Genomic DNA, 13,399 nt, shown 5'->3' with positions numbered 1-13,399 from the left:
CCCCCCCCCCTTGATCACCAGATATCGCCTACTCTTCTCTATATTGCTTGCATTAGAGTAGTGTAGCTTGTTACTGCTTTCCATTAATCCTATCCTGATGCATAGCCTGTCCTTGCTACTACTGTTGTTACCATTACCTGCTATCCTACTGCTTAGTATAGGATGCTAGTGTTCCATTAGTGGCCCTACACTCTTGTCCATTTGCCATGCTATACTACTAGGCCGTGATCACTTCGGGAGGTGATCACGGGCATATATTATATACTTTACACTGTTACATTACCTGTGGTACTGTTCGGAGTTGGGGACTGAAGGGGCAGGTGGCTCCATCCCGGTAGAGGTGGGCCTGGGTTCCCGATGGCCCCCGACTGTTACTTTGGGGCGGAGTGACAGGGCAGGTTGAGACCACCTAGGAGAGAGGTGGGCCTGGCCCTGGTCGGCGTTCGCGGATACTTAACACGTTTAACAAGATCTTGGTATTTGATCTGAGTCTGGCCACTGGCCTATACGCACTAACCATCTACGCGGGGACAATTATGGGCACTCGACGTCGTGGTATCAGCCGAAGCCTTCGTGACATCAGCGACTGAGCGGCGCGCGCCGGATTGGACTAGAACGCCTGCTAGGCTAGGTCTGCTTCTGGCCGCGTTCGCAACGTGCAGGTGTGCAATGGGCGATGGGCCCAGACCCCTGCGCCATAGGATTTAGACCGGCGTGCTGACCTCTCTGTTGTGCCTAGGTAGGGCTGCGACGTGTTGATCTTCCGAGGCCGGGCATGACCCAGGAAAGTGTGTCCGGCCAAATGGGATCGAGCGTGTTGGGTTATGTGGTGCACCCCTACAGGGAAGTTAATCTATTTGAATAGTCGTGATCTTGGTAACAGGACGACTTGGAGTTGTACCTTGACCTTATGACATCTAGAACCGGATACTTAATAAAACACACCCTTCCAAGTGCCAGATACAACCGGTGGTCGCTCTCTCACAGGGCGACGAGGGGAGGATCATCGGTTAGGATTATGCTATGCAATGCTACTTGGAGGACTTCAGTCTACTCTCTTCTACATGCTGCAAGACGGGGGCTGCCAGAAGCGTAGTCCTCGATAGGACTAGCTATCCCCCTCTTATTCCGGCATTCTGCAGTTCAGTCCACATATGATACCCTTATTCCATTTGATACCAATGCATACATATGTAGTGTAGCTCCTTGCTTGCGAGTACTTTGGATGAGTACTCATGGTTGCTTTGCTCCCTCTTTTCCCCCTTTCTATACTCGATTGCTGCGACCAGTCGATGGAGTCCAGGAGCCAGACGCCACTGTCGATGATGACTATTACTACTCGGGAGGTGCCTGCTGCTACGTGCAGCCCGCTGACGACGACCAGGAGCAGTTTAGGAGGATCCCAGGCAGGAGGCATGCGCCTCTTTCGATCTGTTTCCCAGTTTGTGCTAGCCTTCTTAAGGCAAACTTGTTTAACTTATGTCTGTACTCAGATATTGTTGTTTCCGCTGACTCGTCTATGATCGAGCTCTTATATTCGAGCCTTCGAGGCCCCTGGCTTGTAATATGATGCTTGTATGACTTATTTTATTTGTAGAGCTGTGTTGTGATATCTTCCCGTGAGTCCCTGATCTTGATCGTACACGTTTGCGTGTATGATTAGTGTACGATTAAATCGGGGGCGTCACAAGTTGGTATCGGAGCTGACTGCCTGTAGGAATCCCCCTTTCCAACTCCTTGGCCGAAGTCGAGTCTAGTCATTGAAAAACTTTTACTAACATGGCTGTGGGGCTTACAGGCCCACGTCGCCATCTGGGTGGTATTAGGATCTTTTACTCCTCGATCCTTACTCTGGGACTCTGAACTCTCTTCTATTCGGGTTAAATGAATTTTGCTAAATCTAACATTAGGATCTCGTTATCACTTTCTCCCGGAGAGCCCTTCATTACAGATGATCGACTACTTCAACAGAAGATTCTGATAATACTCTCCGATGTTCTCCCGAAACTTTGTGCCATTGCTTTTGCAATTCCCTACCACCAAAAAATCCCTATGGATAAATACTTACACCTATCGTTCTTACTTTTATTCCCAGTTGGTCTTGTTATTACAAGATACCCTGAAATACTCGTCGTTGTTTCGATAATCCTTTGAGCTTACTGCCTTGCTGTTCTTTGTCACCTGAATACCCCTACGGATAATTCTCGCACTTATCGAGTATCCGCTCATCCCCCAGTTGTTCATGTGTTTCACAATGGTCATCGAAATACTATTTGATCCTCCAAAAATCCTTAGTAGCTTATTGCTCTGCAATACTTGTCTGCTTGCATGATGGATGCTTTCCATATGTCTGGCAATATTCGTTAGTATCCTTAGACACCGTCATTTTGATCCCTTTGATTCAACATGAGTGCGAATGCACGCAATCATCAGTTGATCCTTTTAAATTATCTTTCCGACTCAGACGTCATTTTAAACATGAGCTGGTTCTCAACAAATCCAATTGCCGTCGATTGTACCCCTAAGGCTATTCAACTTATCCATCCCTAATCAGAACATTGCTTCTGATCCCTTGATTTGAAAATCATAATTCCTTTGCATTTGAGCTCTGGATTAGTCAGTTGTTTCCATAATCCAATGCCTTTGCATTGTTACTTCCTCCGGTTGTGTGCCGATGCTCACGTCAGCTCTGTTATGGACCGGCAGATCCTTTAATGGATTTTATCTGATAGCGTCCTTCATATTCAATAACCTTGTGAGCCTTCCCTCAGATACATAATACCTTTGGTAAATGGTATCATCTACTTTCTCAACCTTGCTCTACTTTCGAGCTTGTGATATTTACTCTTGAAACTTGTAGTATATGTTTCTAAGAAGCCCCTATGGGTTGAACATATGCCTTCTCTAAACTGTGTGAACTCGAAAGTTTTCACGAGTCATACACTTCTGGTATTTTGCCAAATAAAATTTCAACACTACAACTTCTTCGAAGGTGAGAAGTGAATGAAAGGTTATGCATTGGAGAAGTGGGAGTCGACCTTGAACTTTGTGTTCATGCCCATGTACACGATGTAGATCTTATCATTAAAGCTTCTCTTAAATTAAATTATTCCTTTGGTATAAGTTCATCTTATATCCGGGATCTGGCCTTTTGCAATCGTGGTTCTGACCATGTTCCCTTTAAATACCATTTCGCGTGCAAGTTTAAGCGCTTGTCTTCTGTAGAGCAATACCCCAGTCCAACCTCTACTTTGATCTGTCATCGAGTATTACCCCCATGGTATCTCAAGATTATCATGTAACTGCATAACTTCTTATGAGTTCTTCATCAAGTGCTACATTCTAATTGATTCCAATTTTTCATGGGTTCTGAGTTGTTAGTCGCTCAAGAACACCGGTAAGTGAACCGATTCCGCACTCTGGTTCGATAACTCTAAGTAATCTTTGTTGCTTATGAGTTTAATAATCCTTCAAGTCATTCCAAGCCTGATCGGCTATATCATTATCGTGCCAAATTTTAACTGTGCTACCTGGTCCTTAATCCCGGAGCACAACTTTCGATGATGAGCTAAGCTTACGTCGACTTTCCACGACAGATCTTTTTGCCTTGAACAACAAGCTGGATTCCCATTTTGTGGTGTACTCGTGGTTCCAATAACTTTTCGCTTCATCATTCCTTTGACTTGATGTCATCGCCGACCGATTACATCTCCATGAAACCTCTCGATAGAATTTGTCATGATCATCATCACCATTCTTTTCTTGGTCCCCGTTTTGTTTTTATTCGGAATACCGACAAATGGTCTGTGATGTGTAAATTCTAAACTTCTAGCAACCCTATTGCTTTGAAGTTATTGGTCTATAGTTTCATGCTACGTCTATGGCTTATTGAATCATCATTCGAACATTGATCGTGCTACCTAGCCCATATTCCGGGTGCACATTTCAACCAATGTTTAACTGTGTATGTTTTCCTCGAGCATACATCATTAAGTCATTTGATCTAGCTTATGTTATCTCCTTGTTCACATAGTTGTGGAAATCCATCTCTTTGGAAATCTCAATGGATTGTCGTTGAGTCAATCAGTCACCTCCTCACCTCTCCTTGATTTAATGATGAACTCTTGTTTTGGAACTCGTTTCCGTAGTTCATTTCCCGAGAATCTTACATTGTCATCTCGTCAATTTGTGTTGCACCTTTCCTTCTCAGGCATCATGAGTCTGAGGTATCCTGACAACCAATCAGAACTGAACCTCGGTCAGATATGATGGTTGGGACTTGTTTCCAAGAGTTATAACATTGGTCCTTATATATCTATAAGGTGATGTCATGCCTATCACCCCTGGCTAGAGGACCTATTGTTATAGTTTCCTTTTCCGCAAGATTATCCATTCTTCAATGAGGTAATTGTAAGACTTATTCTACAAGATGTTCTAGATGGATCCGTCGTGTATCCAGAGTCTGACCTTTGCCTGAAGACCATGTCAATGCTATCTCGAAGCATGTCAGTGGTACTCCGATTTTCAATAAGAACATTTGAAGCACAATGCTAAATGTTTCTTGCTCGATTATCCAAACACCGTTGTATGGGTAAGGTCATGAAATTTCTCTCACCATACCTAAAGAGTTTTCTACATTATATCCTGTCATGGATATTATGCTCTACTTGACCTTGGGAAGGATATACCCTTGAAATATGTGTTTAAACACATTTTTCTTTCCACTGTTCTGTTTAATCTGATAATCATATTTTCCTTTTCATTGGTTGGGTTAACGTTTCTTGTGATTTAAATGATCTAAGCAGTAATATTCTCCTGCTTATGTAAACACCTCGGTGTACAATTCTGTCAGCAAGACCCTGTTACTATTGTTGATGACATTCCGGTAACCACCGATGGACGAGAACTTTGCCTATTGGTCCGCCTCGTTCAACGAGCAGCAAAATGGTTCTCTTCGTCCCTCGCCCTTGGTACCGATGTCGTTGCCGACATAACTGACAGGCTATCCCCTAACATGCCTTGCTTACATGATCATGCAAGACGGCACCGCTCTTCCTACTTTTACCCACATGGTGGGCCCATAACCCATAGTTCCACAGGATCAAAACCTGACTCTTTTATACACCCTGTTGTCAAGTTATTCCTCGTGCTTGACTTCGTATGTGATTCACGGGCCACCTGCCTAGTGATCTATTCTGGTACCAGACACAATACTTTCCCATTACTCTGAACCCCGTGTCACATTTCGTATCAGGCAACGAACGATTGTCTATGTGCTTGAAACTTCTATTTTGCACCTTCTTACTTTGCTCTCGATAATGTCTTAAGGTTCAGTTCGAGGGTTACTTTCCGCCACCTTCCCTGATGTTATCAACTAGATAAGCAAACATGGTAGCGGTCCGTTCTTCCATAATATCCCCTTAACCTTTCGTAAGTACGATGGAGTTCTTGAAGAAAGAATGACAACTTCATCATGATGCATTGGAATAAAGAATTGAAGACATCAACGAAAGGGATTAACCTCTTTGGGAAGATCCATTAGAATATCGGAACCAGAACTTTCCCCCTTACTCCCCTCTTAAATCTCGGGACGAGATTTCTTGTAGTGGAGGAGAATTGTGACGCCCGGATAATTAAGCTACAGTAATTCTCTGCTAATGATGCCATGACACTTCGATTACTGTTGCTAATCTCGCCTTAGTTTGAAACCGATTCAAATTCAAATTCAAAATCAAGCAAACAAAAAAAGGTTTTCAAACTTAAAGCTAAAAATGTCTGGGATGTGCCAAGTAATACAATGTTAATTGTGGTGAAGAAACCCCACTTTTATAAAATGTTTTAATACTCTAAAATGATTAAAACGGTAGTTTAAACGATTGATTATGTGCCTTTGATATTTTATAAAATGATAAACTATTTTTTTAGGTAAAAACTTTTAGGTTAGTGGGTTATTTTGAAACACTATTTTTGAAGCTATTGTCATATTTTACTAAACTGAAAATAAAATGTAACTAAAATAAAAAAGAAAAGGAAAGTGGAAATAAAACTAAACAAATAAAAGGAAGAGGACCCCCTGGCCAACTGGGCCAACAGGCCCAGCTGGCCACCCACACGACCCAGTCGAACCATCCCGGCTATATAACCCCCCACACACCCGAAACCCTAGCCCGATCCCTTCCCACTTACCCCTCTCGGTTCACTCCTTCCCCCCACGACCCCCTCTGCCCCCGATCTGGATCGGGAAAACGGCGCCCGACCCCATCGCCTCGGCGTGCATCGCCGCCCCACCGCGCCTCGGTCCTCCTTCGCGACGCCGCCTCGTCGGCCCCGTCCTCGTCCTCGGGCCTTCGCACTCCGTCGCGGCTCCCGCTTCGTTGTTCCCGTGTCGCCCCAGCCTCTTCTCCCTTCCGCGACGTCGTCCTTCTCCTCGACTCCTCACCGGACACCGCCGCCGCCCGGAGCTACCCCGACGGCCTGCTTCCTCTCCGCCGTCGTCATCATCTCCACCTCGCGCACCACTCCCTCGAACCCTACGCCCCATCATGAGCCGTGCCCCTCCTCTCTCTCCCTGTCCGCGCGCTGCTCACGCCAGCGCCGAGACCGCACGCGCTCACCGCGGCTGCACTCCGCGCCACCGCGCGCGCTCGCGCTGAGCGCGCCCCGCGCGCTGACCCATCGCGTCCCCCCTCGCGTCCTGCTCCTTCCTCCCTCGCGCCTGCCGCTCCCAGCGCGGTTCGCTACAGCCACCACGCCCTCCCCTCGCTGCTCGCAGCGCCACTGGCCACCACCACCATCGCAGCGCAGCTCAACCGCAGCCTCGCTCGGCCCTGCTTGCCGAGCCTCTCCGCGCGGCCCTGCTGCTACACCCGGCGGCCTCCCACCGCTGCCACCGTGGCCTTCAACAACGGCCGCCGACCATGCCTCCCCGCTCCGGCGTGGCCTCGCTGTGCCGTGCGCCCGCCTGCGCCATGGCGCTCGCTGCCGAAGACGCACGCTGCGGCCCCGCGGTCCTGCTCGGGTTCGCCCTACCACCGGCGCTCGCCGCCGTCGCCCATGTCGGCCAAGCGCCCGGACGCGCCCGGGTCTGCCCTCTCGGGCACGCGCCCGTTCGGGCTATGCCCGCGCCTAGTGCCCAATTGGCCATGGGCCTATGACAAGTGGGGCCCGGCCCTAGAACGCATAAAAAAATAAAAATAAAATAAAATAAAATAATAAATAATAAAATTAATTAATTAATTAATTGATTAACTTAATTAATTCTGATTAAATTAACTAGTTAAGATTAATTAATCTAATGACTGATTAACCTAATTAACTACTGTTAATTAACTAACAGAGTATGACAGTAGCGCCCACCCCCCTAATTAATACTAATTAGGTTAATTAAATGTTTTAATTAAAATGTGTCACTGACAAGTGGGACCCACTGGTCAGGTTGACCAGTCAACCCTGTTGATTGCTGACGTCAGCATGACATCATGCTGATGTCATAAATCCATTTTCGAATTAATTTAAATAATTAATTAAGTTCCAGAAATTACTAAAATCTTTAGAAAATCATATCTTTTAATCCATAACTCGGATTAAATTATTTTCAACATGAAAGTTGCTCAGAACGACGAGACGAATCTGGTTACGCGGCCCGTTCATCCGCCACACATCCCTAGCATAGAGAACACGCAACTTTCCCCCTCTGGCTCCTTTGCGCGAAAACGCGAAACACCGGGGATACTTTCCCGGATGTTTCCCCCCTTCACCGGTATCACCTCATACCGCGTTAGGGCACGCCTAGCATCACACTTTGCTTTGTCATGCTTTGTTATGCATCTGTTTGCATTGTATTCACTGTTTCTCCCCCCCTCTTCTTTTGCTAGACGCCGAGACCGACGCCGCTGCTACCCAGTACGACTACGGTGTTGATGACCCCTCTCTCTTGCAGAGCAACCAGGCAAGCCCCCCCCCCCTCCTTGATCACCAGATATCACCTACTCTTCTCTATACTGCTTGCATTAGAGTAGTGTAGCTTGTTACTGCTTTCCGTTAATCCTATCCTGATGCATAGCCTGTCCTTGCTACTACTGTTGTTACCATTACCTGCTATCCTACTACTTAGTATAGGATGCTAGTGTTCCATCAGTGTCCCTACACTCTTGTCCGTTTGCCATGCTATACTACTGGGCCGTGATCACTTCGGGAGGTGATCACGGGCATATACTATATACTTTACACTGTTACATTACCTGTGGTACTGTTCGGAGTTGGGGGCTGAAGGGGCAGGTGGCTCCATCCCGGTAGAGGTGGGTCTGGGTTCCTGACGGCCCCCGACTGTTACTTTGGGGCGGAGCGACAGGGCAGGTTGAGACCACCTAGGAGAGAGGTGGGCCTGGCCCTGGTCGGCGTTCGCGGATACTTAACACGTTTAACAAGATCTTGGTATTTGATCTGAGTCTGGCCACTAGCCTATACGCACTAACCATCTACGCGGGGACAGTTATGGGCGCTCGACGTCGTGGTATCAACCGAAGCCTTCGTGATGTCAGCGACTGAGCGGCGCGCGCCGAATTGGACTAGAACGCCTGCTAGGCTAGGTCTGCTTTCGGCCGCGTTCGCAACATGCAGGTGTGTAATGGGCGATGGGCCCAGACCCCTGCACCATAGGATTTAGACCGGCGTGCTGACCTCTCTGTTGTGCTTAGGTAGGGCTGCGATGTGTTGATCTTCCGAGGCCGGGCATGACCCAGGAAAGTGTGTCCGGCCAAATGAGATCGAGCGTGTTGGGTTATGTGGTGCACCCCTGCAGGGAAGTTAATCTATTCGAATAGCCGTGATCTCAGTAACAGGACGACTAGAACCGGATACTTAATAAAACACACTCTTCCAAGTGCCAGATACAACCGGTGGTCACTCTCTCACAGGGCGACGAGGGGAGGATCATCGGTTAGGATTATGCTATGCGATGCTACTTGGAGGACTTCAGTCTACTCTCTTCTACATGCTGCATGACGGGGGCTGCCAGAAGCGTAGTCCTCAATAGGACTAGCTATCCCCCTCTTATTCCGGCATTCTGCAGTTCAGTCCACATATGATACCCTTATTCCATTTGATACCAATGCATACATATGTAGTGTAGCTCCTTGCTTGCGAGTACTTTGGATGAGTACTCACGGTTGCTTTGTTCCCTCTTTCCCCCCTTTCTATACTCGATTGCTGCGACCAGTCGATGGAGTCCAGGAGCCAGACGCCACTGTCGATGATAACTACTACTGCTCGGGAGGTGTCTGCTGCTACGTGCAGCCCGCTGACGATGACCAGGAGCAGTTTAGGAGGATCCCAGGTAGGAGGCCTGCGCCTCTTTCGATCTGTATCCCAGTTTGTGCTAGCCTTCTTAAGGCAAACTTGTTTAACATAGTTCTGTACTCAGATATTGTTGTTTCCGCTAACTCGTCTATGATCGAGCTCTTGTATTCGAGCCTTCGAGGCCCTTGGCTTGTAATATGATGCTTGTATGACTTATTTTATTTGTAGAGTTGTGTTGTGATATCTTCCCGTGAGTCCTTGATCTTGATTGTACACATTTGCTTGTATGATTAGTGTACGATTAAATCGGGGGTGTCACATAATATGATAGGCATCCAAGATAGTTATAATAAAAACTATCATAACAAGTGTATTGAATACTATGATAAGTTTGATACTTGATGATTGTTTTGAGATATGAAGATGGTGATATTAGAGTCATGCTAGTTGAGTAATTGTGAATTTGAGAAATACTTGTTTCTAAAGTTTGTGATTCCCGTAGCATGCACCTATGGTGAACCGTTATGTGATGAAGTCGGAGCATGATTTATTTATTGATTGTCTTCCTTATGAGTGGCGGTCGAGGACGAGCGATGGTCTTTTCCTACAAATCTATCCCCCTAGGAGCATGCGCGTAGTACTTTGTTTTGATAACTAATAATTTTTTGCAATAAGTATGTGAGTTCTTTATGACTAATGTTGAGTCCATGGATTATACGCACTCTCACCCATCCACCATTGCTAGCCTCTCTAGTACCGCGCAACTTTCGCCGGTACCATAAACCCACCATATACCTTCCTCAAAACAGCCACCATACCTACCTATTATGGCATTTTCATAGCCATTCCGACATATATTGCCATGCAAGTTTCCACCGTTCTGTTTATTATGACATGCTTCATCATTGTCATATTGCTTTGCATGATCATGTAGTTGACATCGTATTTGTGGCAAAGCCACCGTTCATAATTATTTCATACATGTCACTCATGAGTCATTGCATATCTCGGTACACCGCCGGAGGCATTCACATAGAGTCATATTTTTAAGAATTGAGTTGTAATTCTTGAGTTGTAAGTAAGTGATGATCATCATTATTAGAGCATCGTCCCATGTGAGAAAAGGATGATGGAGACTATGATTTCCCCGCAAGTCGGGATGAGACTCTGGACGAAAAAAAGAGGCCATAAAAAAGAGAAAAAGGCCAAATAAAAAAAGGAGAAAGAAAAAAAATGAAAAATGAGAGAAAAAGAGAGAAGGGACAATGTTACTATCATTTTTCCACACTTGTGCTTCAAAGTAGTACCATGATCTTCATGATAGAGAGTCTCCTATGTTGTCACTTTCATATACTAGTGGGAATTTTACATTATAGAATTTGGCTTGTATATTACAATGATGGGCTTCCTCAAAATGCCCTAGGTCTTCGTGAGCAAGCAAGTTGGATGCACACCCACTTAGTTACTTTGTTGAGCTTTCATACACTTATAGCTCTAGTGCATCCGTTGCATGGCAATCTCTACTCACTCACATTGATATCTATTGATGGGCATTGATACGTCCATTTTGCATCATGCTTTTATATCGATATTTATTGCATTATGGGCTATTATTTCACATTATGTCACAATACTTATGGCTATTCTCTCTTATTTTACAAGGTTTACATAAGGAGGGAGAATGCCGGCAGCTGGAATTCTGGGCTGGAAAAGAAGCAAATATTAGAGACCTATTCTGCACAACTCCAAAAGTCCTGAAACTCCACGGAATACCTTAAAATAAATAATGAAAAATCCTCGCCAAAGATGAAGACCAGGGGACCACACCCTTTCCACGAGAGTGGGGGGCACGCCCCCCTACCTCATGGGCCCCCTGGTGGCTCTCCGATGACCATCTTCTCCTATATGAAGTCTTTCGTCGAGAAAAAAAACAAGCAACCTTTCGGGACGAAACCGCCGCCACGAGGCGGAACCTTGGAGGATCCAATCTAGAGCTCCGACAGAGCTGTTCTGCTGGGGAAACTTCCCTCCCGGAGGAGGAAATCATCGTCATCGTCATCACCAACGCTCCTTTCATCGGGAGAGGACAATCCCCATCAACATCTTCATTAGCACCATCTCATCTCAAAACCCTAGTAATAGAAATGAACGGAGAGCCTGCTGCCACGGTGAAAATCCATACTACGATGAAATCATCGAGCGGCACAGCTCGTTTTGCGCTCGCAGGTGCTCTCGCTAGGCGGGTAGTGTAGCAGTGTTTATATGTTCGATGTGTCATGGGACTTTTTTTAGGGGGACATTGGGAGTATTTTGTGAAAAAATATTTTTTACATATCGCCATGGATATATGGCCCAATTGACCATTGAAAAAAGAATGGAAAAGGGTACAGCTAGGCCAGATTGCCTAATTGCTTCGATCGCTTCATATGTTCGTCTCCCTCTCCTGTATATGTTCGTCTCCGTTTCGGGAAAAGAATTGGAACCAATCTAGCGGTCGGCGAGCGAGAAGAGCACAACAGGACGCCAAACTATCTCCTCCTTGCGTACCTCAGATTTCCTTTTTTTAAGGAAAATACTCGGCTTCAGCCGACTGATTTCTTGAAAGAAATCTACCGCATCCGCTAGGTGCCACGCGTCCTGGTGTGGACTCACCGGTTGAGAGCGGCTCGCCTCCAACCTTATCTATTCGCTCTCTCTCCTACCTTTCTTCTTCACCTATATCTCCTCCAAATTTCCAAGCTCTTCGCTGCTACTTAGAGCGTACCTCGATTGGCGCTGCTGAAGGAGATACAAGGGGCACCTAGGTGCTTCAGGGGATGCTCGCTCTGCTGCGATGGAGGTGTTAGGGATGGGGCAAGCACCATGCGTGTCGCAACCATAGGCTACGTGCTTCAGCGGTCCATCCTCGGATACAACAGAGGAGCTACTCACTAGGATTGCAACATAAGTGGTGTTGCGGAAACATAGTCAGTGTTGCAGAAGCAATAGTTGCTTCAAAAACATCCCTCGTGCTTGAACAACAATGGCGGAACTACAAGACAGAGGTAATCGCTATGCTGGGTTGTTTCTGAAACATGGCTTATGTTGCAGAAGTTCATGAGACTACGAAAAAAATCTGCAACACAATCTTTGTTGCAAATGTTTCCGCAACACAAGCTTTGTTGCAAAGATGCGCAACACAATTTTTCTTGCAGATGTTTCCGCAACATGAGCTCTGTTGCAAAGGCTTCTGAAACACTACCTTTGTTGCAATGATGAGTACGGAGCTGGATCGCTCGATGGCGTCAGATCTAACGACCGCGAAGCCGGCAGATCTTTTTAAAAGATCCGCCGGCTGACGCGTAGCACCCTCCTTTTTTTAAGGGAACGTACCTCAGATTTCTATTATGTGAAAAATAAATATAACTTGTTGCAAGGGAAAAAAACTGTGTTAAAATCATTTAGTAAAAAGCAACGAAGAATATTCCACAACTACAAAAGAACCAATAACTCAGCAAACCCAGGAACATGTTTGAAGAAAAGTAAACGATGAAAGGACCTTGTTGCATAGGAAAAAGAATGAAGGGCACAAGTGCACGAGGAAGGCACAGGCATCTACATAAGACACAGGAAAATTCTAAGTGCACACGAGGGAAGGCCGGGGCGTATCTGCAAGATGCTAGGGACTGGCGCACAAAATCTGTAAAAAATGCACACGAGGGAAGGCTGGGGCGTATCTGGAAGATGCTAGGGACCGGCGCACAAAATCTAAAAAAAATTGAACCATTTCTCAATTTGTGCGTGTCATCATTGCGCAGGGGCCATGCTAATCTTGTCTGTATCGTTCCAATTTTATTGGATGTCCCCGAAGGGACGATGAGGCAGCGAGTGCGGGGCTTATAAACTGGTTGAAACATCTGTCGCCGGGCGATGTGGTACTAAAGAGGGGGAGATAATTACACCTACAGTCCTTATACTCTTCGGCGTGTAACATGATGGTCCTCAAACTCACAGAGTGCTTCACTATGGTCCTCAAATATGAGAATATGCTTCAATACGGTCCTAGCTACGTCTCCCACTACAACCTGCTGCCCAGCCCTGTGCCACATCAACATTTGATACA

The 13,399-nt window shown here is 46.2% G+C and overlaps 1 non-coding gene across 1 annotated transcript; it reads right to left on the bottom strand.

The window, feature by feature from the left end:
- Window positions 1–13,048: 13,048 nt before the first annotated feature.
- On the bottom strand, window positions 13,049–13,151 carry LOC119359849. Its single transcript, XR_005172694.1, has one exon. It is a non-coding gene; the product is annotated as a U6 spliceosomal RNA (small nuclear RNA).
- Between the last annotated feature and the right edge of the window lie 248 nt (window positions 13,152–13,399).

Source organism: Triticum dicoccoides, chromosome 2A (assembly GCF_002162155.2).
Source record: "Triticum dicoccoides isolate Atlit2015 ecotype Zavitan chromosome 2A, WEW_v2.0, whole genome shotgun sequence".
Lineage (NCBI taxonomy): Eukaryota > Viridiplantae > Streptophyta > Magnoliopsida > Poales > Poaceae > Triticum > Triticum dicoccoides.
Note: the sequence above shows the minus strand (reverse complement) of the source record. Positions and strands in the feature narration are given on the sequence as shown.